Source organism: Panulirus ornatus, chromosome 6 (assembly GCF_036320965.1).
Source record: "Panulirus ornatus isolate Po-2019 chromosome 6, ASM3632096v1, whole genome shotgun sequence".
In the NCBI taxonomy this organism is placed as follows: domain Eukaryota; kingdom Metazoa; phylum Arthropoda; class Malacostraca; order Decapoda; family Palinuridae; genus Panulirus; species Panulirus ornatus.
The window spans coordinates 16,789,722-16,805,011 of record NC_092229.1 but is presented as its reverse complement, the minus strand read 5'-3'; the positions used below and the strand labels follow the sequence as shown (position 1 = coordinate 16,805,011).

The 15,290-nt window shown below is 45.3% G+C and overlaps 1 protein-coding gene across 1 annotated transcript in view; it reads right to left on the bottom strand.

Moving 5' to 3' along the window:
• The window catches only part of sll (adenosine 3'-phospho 5'-phosphosulfate transporter 1), a 143,733-nt gene extending 129,373 nt beyond the window's left edge, over window positions 1-14,360 (bottom strand). Inside the window, exon 1 of the mRNA XM_071662654.1 lies at window positions 14,200-14,360. The gene's annotated coding sequence lies outside the window, so the exon portion shown is untranslated. The remainder of the gene's footprint in view (window positions 1-14,199) is intronic.
• Window positions 14,361-15,290: the final 930 nt, after the last annotated feature.

Genomic DNA, 15,290 nt, shown 5'->3' with positions numbered 1-15,290 from the left:
GGAATGGGCTATAAGACTGCGGAAGGGGGTGGATGCGTTGGAAATGAAATGTTTGAGGAAAAAATGTGGTGTAAGCTGGTTTGATAAGTAAGTAACGAAAGGGTAAGAGAGATGTGTGGTAATAAAGAAGTGTGGTTAAAAGAGCTAAAGAGGGTGTGCTGAAGTGGTTTGGACATATAGAGAGAATGAGGATATGTGTCGAAAGTGGTGGGAACAAGGAGAGGAGGGAGACCAAATTGGAAACGGAAGGATGGAGTGAAAAAAAATTTTGAGCGATCAGGGCCTGAGCATGCAGGAGGGTGAAAGGTGTGCGCGGAATAGGGTGAATTGGAATGATGAAGTATGCTGCTGTCACTGGTGTCCGAAGTAAACCATGGAAACGTTTGTGGGGCCTAATTGTGGGTATGGAGCTGTAATTTTGGTGCATTACACACGACGGCTAGAGAATGGATGTGAGCTGCTGCGGGTTTTCATAGTATGTTCCTGGATGCTGCTACCTCTCTAACGCGGGAAACGGTTTGTATGTTCTATGAAAGTGCGCGTTCATACGCGCTTTGTTCGTGTAAGTGTATACATATATATATATATATATATATATATATATATATATATATATATATATATATATATATATATATATATATCCCTGGGGATAGGGGAGAAAGAATACTTCCCACGTATTCCCTGCATATCGTAGACTAAAAGGGGAGGGAGCGGGGGGCTGGAAATCCTCCCCTTTCGTTTTCAATTTTCCAAAAGGAGGAACAGAGAAGGGGGCCAAGTGAGGATTTCCCTCAAAGGCTCAGTCCTTTGTTCTTAACGCTACATCGCCAACGCGGGAGACGGCGAATAGTGTATATATATATATATATATATATATATATATATATATATATATATATATATATATATATATGATTTTATCTATAATTGTCCTAGAACCTTTTTCTAATGAAAAGGTTCGTCGTGCTACCCACAACCTCCTTTCCAGAGGTTCCTGCACTCCAAGACTGCGTTACTTTCAGGAGCACAGAAATGATGGACTCCTTTGAAGTGAAAAGTTCTTTGACCAAACTGCACACCCGAAGTGATACAGCCTCACCAAAGGTGACTCGTCACTCGCAGTACAACTTCTGCAGGCGGAGTCGACATTCTTTTGACTACAATTATCACTGAACGTCTTTCTTAAGAGTGTTGGTGTTATTAAAGCCATCTTTCTAGAGGCTCCTACACACAAGGCAGCACTACTTCCAAAAGCAGGGAAGTGTGGACTCCTTTGGGGTGAGGTCTTTGACGGAACTGTACTTCCAGTGATACAGTCAAACCCAATACAGGCCGAGTCCAACAAATATATATATATATATATATATATATATATATATATATATATATATATATATATATATATATATATATATATTATATATATATATATATATATATATATATATATATATATATATATATATATATATATATGAGAGAGAGAGAGTAGTACGTGCAGAGATACGGACGTGCCGGCAGTCATGGATGGCCTAGCCCGTTTTTCTTTTTAACGCCCATTGCCAGACTCGCCAACACACAACCATTGACCATCAACCCTTGATCAGCTTATATATGTTGCGAACAAATGGTGTAAAGCTGCTAGAGAGGAAAATTATATTTATTGAAAAGAATCCCAAGTACAAATTTGTTTCCAACGTCCGGGGCGTGTCTGGAAGACAATGCTTTTGTATATTAAATAAGGATTGTATCATTAGCATCCTTTGTTCCAGTTGTAGAAGGCATTGTGTCGCCAGGTGATACACTATCTCCACAACTAAGACAATGATGCCACTTACAGTGGGACGGAGTTTGTTTTCATATCACTAATGACCTTCCTTGGGGTACATGTACACACATCTGAATTTAAATTCGGTAGGACGAACTATGAAACTCGTCTGGCATTTCCAATAGTAATATTAATTGTGAGAGCAAATGAGGACCTGGTAGTATGTGTCACAATAACTGCCTTGTATGATACATCTAAAAACTGACGATGGAATAAAGAAAATGAATATATAACCATCTCAGGAGAACTGTGCGCTGCGGTGTGTGCGAGTAGTGTTGGTGACTAGACTTGGATGTAACGAGCCTGTATTTCTTTGCTCTGCTTGAGTGTAACAACCCGATTTAACTAGGCTGTGCGTGACATGCCTCCTTATCGGATAGGCTTAGGTGTGAGAATCCTACACGTATTTAGATAGGCTTGAGAGTAACAAATCTCCACCTATTGGCTAGACTTGAGTGTGACATGCCTGCTCCTATTGGCTAGGTTTGAGCCTGACATGCCTGCAAGTTATGGTGTAGGCGTGTGCGTGGTAAGCCTTCTGTACAAGCCTTGCACGACGAACCTGTACCACAAGTATTATTTCAACTCTCATCAGGGAGACAATACTAACCCTGAAATAATATGTAACATGAATCATTATAGGACCGTATAATCAATCGTTCCTGTCAGGATAAACTGATATAGTCCGACTCTTATCTCTGATAGAATATCTTATTCAACTCTCGTATCAGCACTGTTCTCTACGTTCTAAATTATTGTTCCCTGTAGTGAAATCCTGGGAGAAGGTAATTCCAGAATAAGGCAACGTTAGGACGTTAGGAGCGGGGCTGCTTTTTGTAAACTCTGTCTTGATGTGTCTTTGTTAATCTTGTCCTGTCCTGTATTCGGCAAATAGCCACAGGAGTTTAGCAACGAATTTAGTTAGCACTGTCACCAGAGCCTGGATGTTATATAATGATATCCAGCAAGTTTGTCTCTCAACCACATCTGTGCGGGAGGGAGTGTTGTTCTCCACGACTCCGCCACCTGTCAGGCTATACTACTGCACGAGCGCCTGTCACCCGCTCCCTGCGGGAGTGTCCAGCTACTAATCTAGTCAGACGAGGAGACAACAACACGTCCCACGTCCATATCATCCTCATTTCACCTTTCCTCTGGTCTAAGTGACTGGATTTCATGTGCTTGTATTGTTGGTGGCCAATTGTTAACTTCTTCAGCACGACGGCACGCTCCGTAGCGTAATTAGGTGTGAGACTATTCATATTTACGATGCTACAATCTTCAAGTCCTGGGTGATCAATCTACTGTGTACATCGCCGCGCCTGGCCACTAATCATCACATTAAGCGACGTGTGACCACCTGACCTCTTCATTACCAAGAGGGAACGTCAGTGATCTTAGCGGTCACGCCCACGGCGTCGTTGACCCCCACTGGATGCATGATTCTTAAGGGATCATCCTTGTGTACTAGGACCGCCTTCGTTCCTCCGCAGAGTAGCGTGGCTCGGCTGCAAGTAAATACCACAGCAGTCATCATCTAATTCAGTTAAGCAGTCGACTTGCCTCAGACCATAAGTGCACCGCTCTGGCGCCTGAAGTAACAGTTCACCACGACTCAACTTTTCATCCTTCCTGGCAGGACTATGTGATGTTACACCCTCCTTAAATAGGATTTACTTGAGACATCGTCACAGCCCGTCTCGAAAACCATCGTGAATCACTAAACCTACGGCCACGCCCGCGCCCCGCTGCAGCACAAACGGCAACTGGCCACCTGCTCAGGACGACGAATTACATCTCAACCCTTCATGAAGGAGCTCCACGAGACCCGGCAAACATGCATCTTTCCCATGGCACTTGCCTCATCTCCTGCACCTGCACAGCACCACAGAAATTCTGCCTAAATCTCACCGTACTTTACTTGCCTTCACTTTCTTAACCATACTTCCACCACCTGTAGTAGCATATTCCCCCTGGCTACATCACCTCTGTCCATTACCCAGTATAGCACCGTACTGTAGTTGTTACCCGAGTTACCTCCTACCGCTGGCGTTAAAGTACAGGCCGACATACCCAGAGATCGTACCTTCGTGTCACAGGCGTAACGTCGAGTTCAAGAACATAGACATTCTCCATTCAGTAGCTCCTCAGTGTCTGTCACAGCGCAAAAAAAAAAAAAAGAAATGTTTACCATGTACGTTAGATCACCAGGAGGTAACGTCATTTGCCGTAACATTTACTTTAGCCAGTGTGAGAACACAGGCGTCTGTGATTTTGCTAGGGGTCACTGTTATCAGAGAGTTGATAACCAACTACGTATATGAGTCCGGCAGAGGGCGGGCGGCACCGATAAGGGACAACACCTCCGGACGTCCCACTGACGAAGACCAGAGACTATTGTGACGCCTCAACACCCGTGATGACCCACCTACCTGCACCATACACCACACACTCGCACCCGTGATGACCCACCTACCTGCACCATACACCACACACTCGCACCCGTGATGACCCACCTACCTGCACCATACACCACACACTCGCACCCGTGATGACCCACCTACCTGCACCATACACCACACACTCGCACCCGTGATGACCCACCTACCTGCACCATACACCACACACTCGCACCCGTGATGACCCACCTATCTGCACCATACACCACACACTCGCACCCGTGATGACCCACCTACCTGCACCATACACCACACACTCGCACCCGTGATGACCCACCTACCTGCCCCATACACCACACACTCGCACCCGTGATGACCCACCTACCTGCACCATACACCACACACTCGCACCCGTGATGACCCACCTACCTGCACCATACACCACACACTCGTCCCCAACCAAAGAAATGATAGGAAGAGGTTGGACAGGAGAAGATGTAGTGGAGAAAAAGATAGTTTTAGTGTACAGATTTATGGTCTAGGTTTTAGTGAAGTGTGTGGTAGTGTTTGTTGGTTACGTATTTTTGTTGTCTTTTGTGTATAACCTGAGATGACTGTGTGTGTGTGTGTGTGTGTGTGTGTGTGTGTGTGTGTGTGTGTGTGTGTGTGTGTGTGTGTGTGTAATGATGTTTCTTGATGAACTGGTCAAGTAAGGTAAGAATTGTTTACTGTGTGTATGGAGTCTATCTGAGTGTTGTGTGTCCCCGGGGAAGCAGGTGTGTTCCATATCTGTATCACTCTCAAGGTCCCGGATGTGTCAACAGTTTGTTTCTGTTGTCTTTTAATGACGCTTCCACTAAGCAAGTACCAGTCGGTCTTACCTCGTCAGGGATGATGTTCAGTATTTTTGTGATGAATCGTAAGGTCTGATTTTGTATCATGTGTAACTTCAGCATGTGTGATTTGTTGACCAGATATGTAGGTATTAGGGAATAAGGCATGGCGCTCTCTGCTTCAAGACAGAGTTCTCAACCAACAACGTCTTTGGCCTATGGACATGATCCCACGAATGAAAATTTCTGGCCTTATCGTGTCACAGTTGACAACCTAATCTCTCTCTCTCTCTCTCTCTCTCTCTCTCTCTCTCTCTCTCTCTCTCTCTCTCTCTCTCTCTCTCTCTCTCTCTCTCTCTCAGTGCTTACGCGCTAGCCTTGCCTAATGGTTGGCTGGACTTGGTTTTTTATTTGGGTTTTAGGCCTATCGACGAATTTACGGTCGTCAGAGCCAAGTTACAACAACCAATCGACAAAAAATCTTGAGCACCTCCATACACATCTGTACGGCAAACTCTCGATGTGTGTGAGGGGAGTAAACAGGTATTACCATCTGTATACTTCCTCACCTCCACTTTATGTTCGCAGGTCAACATTGACATCTCTGCAGAACTCTTACGTACTTACTGTTGATATTTACTACTTACTTTAGAATGATACTAATGCGTGTTTAACGTAACAAACAGTTCGATGCTATTTATTAAAAACAGGGGCGTCCCTCAGGGAACTGTTATCTCAGGAAACAGTTTACTATTATCTTATGTAGAGGTGAGGGGGACTCACGGGTGGTACTGGCTTGATATAGTTATGGTCCATGGAACGCTGTACCTCAGTGTTCCATTGTATCCATGTGTTTTACATCTTCGTGCTTGTCCTCAAGCAATATCAATACAAAACATCTACTCAAGACTTAAGATGTGTGGTCGTACATAACATAGATATTATGGCATACTACGCGTTACATGACCTTGACCCGTCAAACATGACGGTACGACCCTAGGTACGACGATCCGAGATAGGATGACCTCACCTAACCTCTAACCTGTCCTCTGCCGTTGTACACAGTAGGTTAACCCACAGAAACCGTCGGAATGATGATGTGATGGTGGTGGTGGAGGGAAGGTGTTGACACGTGATCCCTCTCCCGCCACGATAGTACCCGCCAGTCACGCCAGGCGGGTCGCCACCAAGCCGCCACAACACTAGCGGTCCACCCAGCTAACCCACCACCCACCCACCCAGCCATCCAGCTAACCTACCAAACACCCACCCACCCACCCAGCCAACTAGATCACCAACCAAACACCCACCCACCCATCCACCCAGCCAGCTAGATCACCAACCGAACACCCACCCACCCAACCAACCAGCCAACTAGATCACCAACCAGACACCCATCCACCAACCCAGCCAACTAGATCACCAACCAAACACCCACCCACCCGGCCAACTAGATCACCAACCAAGCACCCACCTAGCCAGCCAGTAAGCCATCTATACCGCCAGTGTTAATGTGCTCTTTTTAATAATCTAACTTCTTGTGTGATTGTGAAGACCGAGATGAGACACGGAAGCACCAGTGACAATATTCACAGCGCTTTCTTGGGTAACGTACAAAAGTTATGAGCAGGATCATGTGGTGTAGGATTATGGTAAGAAGAGTTGCGTGGTGGCCGGGTCTCTTGAAGCTTCTGTAGGAGAGAGCGAGGTGGCGCGAGCCACAGTCCTGAGTTTAGCGGGCGGATGCCGTGTGTGCTTCATGCTGCAGAAGGCCGTGGGAGTAGCCGAAGATTTAGCAGTTCAAGCTGCTTCTCGAGACAGACGGGGGCCATGTCTCAAGTGAGTCCTGCCGATGAGGGTCGTGGGAGATGAAGCACCACAGATCCCTGACAGGGAGGAGTAACAGTCAGCAGTCACGTAGTCTGCTGCTGCTGCTGCTGACCATGGCGAATCCCTAAGGATCCTAGAGACAAGATATCATGGAAGGAGACATCAAGAAGCTGGTTTGCACACGGCTGTGTGAGTCGTGGATTATGTGTGGCTGGCTTTCCTCTGGTGATGGCCAAGTGTTTGAGGCAGTGAGGGTAAGCCAGGCCGTAGGGCATTGAATCTTAAATGATGTGAGGGTGGCCCGCCAAACTCGTTGCTGTTTTTATCACCACGTCTGTGCAAACAGGCCTTCTGTCGTTAAGGACGAGAGTGCCCTTCTCTGACCCCTTCGGCTTCTTTCGTGTTAGTGGCTTAATGGGATAATAACACGACCAGGTAAAGCGACCTGTGATTATGATATCGCTACCCACAACTCGAGATCACCAGTCAGTCAACCAGTCCACTGACCAACCAACCCGCCACTTAGCCGGCCAGCCAGCCAGCCTAACCTACCAGCCAGTTACTTAGCCAGACAGTCGGCCAACCAAACACCCCAAAAGTCAGCATGCCAACCCATGGCCAGCCAGCTCCCATGCCAGCATATAATGAATCAGTCAACCAGCACGCCAGGATATTCGCCAACTAGACTGCCAGCCAGCGAGCTCGTCAGCCTACATACCAACCAGCCACCACTCTGCCTGCCGACACGACTCAAACAGCCAGTCACTCCAATGGAGGAGCAACCGACCGCACCACCAACCAGCCAAACAGATCGACTGCCAATCCTCCTACACAGCACAGCCGCCAACCAGCCAGCAGCCACATCACCACCAAGATACCAACTAGACCTCTACCAGCCAGCCAGGTACTTATCGACCACTCCAGACTACAACCGTCCACCACTGAAGGACACTTGAGGCGTGCAGACCTCACAGAGCAAAGCAGCTTCAAACTAATCTCTGGAATATTTCTATTATTTTATGTATGAAAGATCTGTATGGTAGAGGCATTTTGCTGCCTGACGACTCAGCAGGAAACCGTCAGATTCAGCGACAAACAACAGTAAATCATCAACTTCCTGACCCATTTCGCCGCTGGTCAAAGTCTGTTGAATCTGTCCGTTGAACGTTGTAATGTTTCTTGTTTAATGAACTGATCTGGACGAGTGAGGTGAATGAAAGCCACTCTGTATGGTGGAGCAGAACCATACTGTATGGTGTAGAGACATACTGTATGGTGCAGAGCCATACTGTATGGTGGTGTAGAGCCATACTGTATGGTGGTGTAGAGCTATACTGTACGGTGGTGTATGATGGAATAAAGCCACATTGTATGGTGAAGAAGAACCACATCTTATAGTGGAGTAGAGCCACATTGTGTGGTGGAGTAACGCCACACTGTGTGGTGAAGTAGAGCCAAACTGTATGGTGGAGTAGAACCACACTGTTTAGTGGAGCAGAGCCACTTGTATGGTGGTGTGGTGCATAGTGTTTATACTGCTCACCTCCCTCCCAGCAGGTGTACACACGCACACTGATGCAGGACATCAACATTAACTTCAACCGTTTCCATTTCATGTCGTCTTTATCATTTGAGTCGTCATTCCCCTTTGTTTATCTGTATACCCTTTACTGTGGTTTCTTTACCTTTCTTGTCTTCTTGTTTCTTTTACTCTCTGGTTTGAAGTCTCTGCTGCTGCTCTGGTCTCACAGCCCGAGTAACTGGCACACATAATGGGTCAGCAACACCGGTGGGCGGGGCAGCGTCTACCCTGTGCCCAGGTACAGGTGGCTGCCATCTTGATCATGACCACATCTGTCACCCGTAATAGCGATGCTGTTGTTTACTTCATATCATTTCTATTCCAGCTGACAGTGTCCCTGTCACAAAATGGATGGTTGAAGCCACAGATGACTTCAGATCTTTCTCCATACGTTTATCTTACAGAGCATCATTCAAAATTTAACATTGCCATTATGTTGATGAGGTTGTGGCAGCGTTCACTGGCTAAGTTGCATCATCTCCAGTCATCGACAGTAATGCTAACTTCCTCCTCCTCCTCTTCCTCCTCATTAGGCAGTTACCTCACCATATTCCCGATACACTCGAGTGATTCCCAGTCATGTCTTGCGTCAGGTTTCACAACCATGAGGCTGGTGTAGCCTTCGTCCCCAGAGATGTGGACCCACCTGGGCGTGATTCATACATGACTGAACCATCTCTATCATCAAGCTACACTGAAACTTGATTTGACGAAAAATCTGTTTAGTTGTTTCCCCAAGTTTTGTAGCCTGAGCTGGCAACTGATTAGACTTCTTGTGGATTTTGTGACAAAATATCTGCTTCAAACACAGCAGTGGTGAAGCGACAGTAAGAACCCTTGGCCGTTGCTCCCTCACACTGTGCATGCGTGGCGCGCCTGAGACAGCAATGGGTAATTCCGCATGGTTGCTACGACACCAGGTGTGAAGTTTACATTCATCACCATTTATGTGTGTTCCTCCTGCCCTGCTGTTCCCTGACCGTGCTTAGTCTCGTGATGGGTTATCATCAAAAGGTTTCAAGTAGTATTTTGCCACAAGCGGAAAGTGTTCAAGATATATATACTATACTGTTGTTGGTCATGATATGAACCATTTAGAAAAGAATATTTGAACATAACATATTTCGTGATGCTCAAATTAGTTGGAGTCATCAATAATGTCTCGTTCTGCTGCAGGTGAGGATAAGCAACACTGGCTACAGCTGGGTTTGTCAACAATACGTCCTCATACGTCTCAAACCTCACCCACCGTAGTTACCATAGACATTACTACTCAGTGAACGTGTAATCACTCGTGCCTCTTCACGCTGAACCTCAGGCTACACCATAACTCCAATTAGTTTTGTTTACATTGATGTTACCTGAAGTTAATGTTATGCGTTGCATTATTGTGGACCTCGAATCTCTATAAGCCAACGTCTCCGGATCTTTAACATGTCATATGTAAACATTTTCTTTTCACTTGTGTTTGAATGTTTTCATCAGAGTAGATAACTAAATGTAATAAACTGCTTTTAAAAAGTTGGACTTCCTTCTTACATGAGTTTGGTTTAAGGCCATGCATGGTAAACGCCTTTTATCTTCGTAGTTCACAATGCTATACTGCTATATCTGGAAACTATCACAAATGACACTTCATCCATCACGACAACTGAAACTATCACTTTCGCATGCAACATTTCCCCATCACATTTTCTTTACACCTCAGAGAGACATCATAGATATAATCTTCAAAAGATCTTACACGTTTGTGGTTTAGCTTTAAAACTTATCATCATCATGATGTTCATAACAGACACATCATACATGGAAACATAACGCACTATATTTCATTAGTAAGTCTGAAGTAAAATCTAAGTAACTAGTGAATTCTTGGCTTTAAATATCCACCACAACCATTGTTTTTGATACTGGATTGAGCGTGAGCGAATGTGGCCTTTTTGTCTTTTCCTGGCGCTACCTCGCTGTGGGAGGCCTATTTCCTGTGTGGCAGGGTAGCGACTTCAATGGATGAGGGCAGCAAATATGAATATATGCATGTGTATGTATGTGTGTGTGTGTGTGTGTGTGTGTGTGTGTGTGTGTGTGTGAGGTTGGACCATTCTTCGTCTGTTTCCTTACGCTACCTAGCTGACGCGAGAAACAGCGGTTAAGCATAATATATATATATATATATATATATATATATATATATATATATATATATATATATATATATATATAATATCAGCACACCCTCCTCCGCTATGCCTTATCTACAGCACATGCTTCGCATCCATATACTATTGTTGGGACTACTATACCTTCAAACATACCCGTTTTAGCGCCCCCCCAAAACATTCTTTCTTTCTAGACATTCTCCAGCACTCCCAGAACCTTCACCCATCACTCGCCACATGGATCACCTCCGCTTCCATGGTTTCATTTGCTGCTGTGACCACTTCCAGGTATCCTAAACACTTGACCTCTTCCAAGTTCTCTCCATTCAGACTCACACCTCAGCTAACCTGTCCCTCAACCTTGCTAAACCAAATAACCTTTCTCGTATTCACATTTACTCTAAACTTCCTCCTTTCACACACTCTTCCATACTCAGTCATCAAATTCTGCAATTTCTCACTAGAGTCTACTATCAATGCTGTATCATCAACAAACAAAAGCTGACTGAGTTCCCAGGCCCTCTCATTCCCCGAGACTGAAGACTCGCCCTTATCTCCAAGACGCTTGCATTTACTTTCCTTACCAACCCATCCATAAAAAAAGAACTGAACGACGATGATAATATCATACACCCCTGCTGCAGACCGACCTACATTTGGAACAAATCACTCTCTTCTCTTCCTACTATCACACATGCCTTACACCCTTGCCATAAACTTCTCACTGCTTCTAGCAGCTTTCCTCCCACACCTTATATTCTTGAGACCTTCTACAAAGCATCCCTGTCAACCCTATCGTATGCTTTCTCAAGATCCGAAAATTCCACATGTCTATCCATCAGTTTCTCTAAGTATTTCTCACACATACTTTAAAGCAAACACCTGACCCACACATCCTCTACCACTTCTGAAACCACACTGCTCTTCCTCAATCTGATGCTTTGTACATGCCTTCACCCTCTCAATCAATACCCTTCATACACTCACCTTTATCCCCCCTTGCCTTTGTGCAATGACACTATGTATACATTCCGCCAATCCTCGGCCACCTTACATTGATCCATACTTAGAATGAAAATCCTTACCAACCAATTACCAACACACTCACCTCGTTTCTTAATAAATTCAACTGTAATACCATCCACTCCGGCCGACTTGTCACATTTCATCTTACATAAGGCTTTCAACGCCTCTCTTCACCAAACCACCCTCCATGACTCTCACTACGCATACTATCCCAACCCGAACATCCACATCCGTCACCCTATCATATAAAACATTCAACTGTCCTTCAAAATACTCATTCCATCTCCTCCTCACTTCAACACCGCATGTTACCACTTCCCCCTTTGCTCCCTTCACCAGCGTTCTCATTTGTTCTCTTGTTTTTCGCACATTGTTAACCTCCTTCCAAAACATCTTATTCTCCCTAAAGTTTACTGATACTCGCTCACCCCATCTCTCATTCGCCTTATTATTCAACTCCAGCACCTTCATCTTGACTTTCTGCCACTTTCTCTTATACATCCCCAATTCATTTGTACTCCTTCTCTGAAAGTACCGCCCAAATGCCTATCTTTCCACTTTCACCAGCATCTGTACCTCTTTGTACCACCACGCGCTGCCCTTCCCAATCTGTTCACGTCCCTCCTTTTTCATGCCACATGCACCTCTTGCACATGCCAGCACCCATTCCTCTTGCTTCATTTACTCTCACCTTTTGCATTAAATACTCAATTTCTCCTGGTATTTCTTCACATGCTCACTTACTCTCACCACTCTTTTCTCCCCAACACTGTTTCCTCTTTTGCGAAAAGCTCATAAATCTTCACCCTCGCCTCCACCAGGTAGTGATCAGATATCCCACCAGCTGCCCCTCTCAACATTTCTACATCCAAAAGTCTCTCTTTTACACGCCTTTCAATTAATATGTACTCCATTAATGCCCGCCTGGCCATCTCTCCTACTCACATGTGTAGTTCCCTCTTTTTGAGTCAGGTATTTCCAATCACCAGTCCTTTTTTCAGCACACAACTCCACATGCTCTTCACCACTTCCATTCACAACAGTGCATACCCCATGCCCACCAATTATACCCTCAACTGCTACATTACTTACCTACGCATTTAAATCACCTATTACTAATACCCGGTCTCGTGCACCAAAACTGCTTACACAATGTTCAGCTGCTCCCAAAATACTTGCCTCTCATAATCTCTCTTCTTTTGGCCAGGTGCATATGCACTAAAAATCACCCATTTTTCGCCATCCACTTCCAGTTTTACCTACATCAATCTAGAATTTACACTTACACTCTATCACACACCCTCTCAACTTCTGCTTCAGGAGTAGGACTACTCCTTCCTTAGCTCTTGTCCTCTCACTAACCCCTGACTTTACTCCTAAGACATTGCCCAACCATTCTTCCCCTTTACCCTTGAGCTTCGTTTCACTCAGAGCCAGAACATCCAGGTTTCTTTCCTCAAACATAATACCTATCTATCCTTTCTTCTCATCTTGGTTACATCCACATACGTTCAGACGCCCCAATCTGAGCCTTCGAGGCAGATGAGCACTCCCCGCTTGACTCCTGTTTCCTCTTTTAGAAATCAAAACACAGGAAGGGGGTAGGGGTGAGCATTGCAGCCCCTACTCCTGCCCCCTTTAGTTGTCTTTCCCGTGGACTCATAGTGTGAGGAAAGATTGACCAAGAGGATATATGTGTCGGAGGTGGAGGGAACGAGGAGAAGAGGGAGACCAAATTGGATGTGGAAAGATGGAGTGAAAAAGATTTTGTGTGATCGGGGCCTGAACATGCAGGAGGGTGAAAGGAGGGCAAGGAATAGAGTGAATTGGAGCGATGTGGTATACCGGGGTTGACGTGCTGTCAGTGGATTGAATCAAGGCATGTGAAGCGTCTGGGGTAAACCATGGAAAGCTGTGTAGGTGTGTATATTTGCGTGTGTGGACGTATGTATATTCATGTGGGGGGGCATATTCATGGGGGGGGGGCATTTCTTTCGTCTGTTTCCTTGCGCTACCTCGCAAACGCGGGAGACAGCGACAAAGTATAATAAATATAAATATAATATATATTCCCTGGGGATAGGGGAGAAAGAATACTTCCCACGTATTCCCTGCGTGTCGTAGAAGGCGACTAAAAGGGAAGGGAGCGGGGGGGCTGGAAATCCTCCCCTCTCGTTTTTTTTTTTTTCTAATTTTCCAAAAGAAGGAACAGAGAAGAGGGCCAGGTGAGGATATTCCCTCAAAGGCCCAGTCCTCTGTTCTTAACGCTACCTCGCTATCGCGGGAAATGGCGAATAGTATGAAAAAAAAAAAAAAAAAAAAAAATATATATATATATATATATATATATATATATATATATATATATATATATATATATATATATATATATATGTGTGTGTGTGTGTGTGTGTGTGTGTGTGTGTTTTGGAAGAGAGGTTAAGAGGTATAGTCCCGCCACTGTTAATGTCCCCCTTACTGTAAGCAGACATGGGTAATCATAAATAGACATACAAAACATAAATATTCATATATTCACCACAAGGGAGACAGGCTTGGCTGGGTGCGGGAACTGCCGCACATGGCGGGTGGAGCCGGGCGCGGGAGGCGGGGGTGCGGCCACACTGCCAGTAACCTGCGGCGCGCGTCATGGCCCGCCTGACTCAGCCGCACCACCTCCAGCCTGGCGGGTTAAATAATGCTCCCCTCGTGGCCCAGGCGGCGCTGCTGTTCCTGCCCGGGAACATACAGAGATGACCTGCGATACTTCTATAGTCTCTGTGGATAGAGGAAGACAAATCTACTGGTATTTCACATTTCCTTATCAAACGAAGATAATAAGTCAAGTGATATGATATCCCGTACAACAGATGATAATAATCATACGTCATGTTTGTGCAATTTTGTAGACAAAAGTTCAGAAAGATGTAAAACTAGAGTAATATTCGGACGCTTACTGCAGGTTGTGTCGCACTGAGGAAAGTACGAGGGAATTGCTGCCTCGCTTATACACTTGACGCTGGTCCACAGCCATGGTCTGGGGTATAATGGCTGGCGACTAGTGAGTGAATGATTATCGTCACTAATCGTACCACACACTTTAAATGAGCCGTTGGTATAGGTGCCATAAACTGACCATCAGGAAAGTTCGAATCTTGCGAACCTCTAGATACGAGTTGTGGTTCGAACTCCAACATAAACAGTCCACAGTAATTACATGTCTATAGAGAGCTTCACATCCCCAAGCGCCCTCCAACCCCCTCTTGAATTCTTCAACCTCCAAAACCTTTTCTTCCAATCGACACTCAACAGTGATTTCCGAGGTTGAGTCTCCAGCCACCACTTGTCAACTCATGGGTCCCCAGCCTTTGAACTTGCCTCACCATCAAGTATCTTGGTAGATATTGATAAACTGCCGACGGTTCCAATATCGTCACTTTGTTTACTGCAACCACCCACCACCTGACACTCTACTACACTTCACGTCCGCTCCAACAAGCCTCTTGTTTAGGTACTTGTTATGATCCGCTGGTCGCTTGTCATCGTGTCTTATGAAAAAAAAAATGGTTATAGTTGATGTTGTCCAATTGATTTAGAAGCTTGAAGGGTGTACTCAAGTTACCCTGTCTC